At 37.7% G+C, this 541-nt stretch overlaps 1 pseudogene; it reads right to left on the bottom strand.

Annotated features, from left to right (window-relative positions):
* LOC109340289 overlaps nucleotides 1–541 on the bottom strand; it is a 22,727-nt pseudogene that overhangs the window by 9,483 nt on the left and 12,703 nt on the right.

Genomic DNA, 541 nt, shown 5'->3' with positions numbered 1-541 from the left:
TTATAGTGAAGAAAAATCTCCCAGATCAGCCGGGAGGCCTGGATGTAGATTGCAAGTGGACACGCAAACGAACCAGGATAAAAATCGTGTTGCAGCATTTTTCTCTCTCTCTCTCTTTATTGCTTTAATCAGTTACTTTGTATAGTTATTAATTGCTATATTCTGTTTCTATACTATACTGGTGTAACCTTGATATTTTAGTAAGCTCTGTATATTCGTTTTAATCTTGGTTGATTGTCGTGCAAGAAACCGAATCTGTCTGTGTAATCTGAGCTGTGTTAATCGATTAAAGTGATTACGTTAATCGATTATTTGTGTTCTGTTAATCGATTAATCTGGGGTTATTTCAGCATTAACTGTTGTTTACAAAAAGCAGATACTCTGACCGCTACACCTATTCAACCCCCCCTTCTAGGTGTATATTAGCCACTGATACCTAACAAGTGGTATTCCTAATCCTAAGGGAAATAAAATGGGTTCTCCAAACCCGTTTGGTGGTGATGGTTCATCCATTAACCGACCACCTATATTCAGTGGTGAA

Source organism: Lupinus angustifolius, unplaced genomic scaffold (genome assembly GCF_001865875.1).
Source record: "Lupinus angustifolius cultivar Tanjil unplaced genomic scaffold, LupAngTanjil_v1.0 Scaffold_156_4, whole genome shotgun sequence".
NCBI lineage: Eukaryota > Viridiplantae > Streptophyta > Magnoliopsida > Fabales > Fabaceae > Lupinus > Lupinus angustifolius.
The sequence above is the reverse complement of the archived record's forward strand: the minus strand, read 5'-3'. Positions and strand labels throughout refer to the sequence as shown.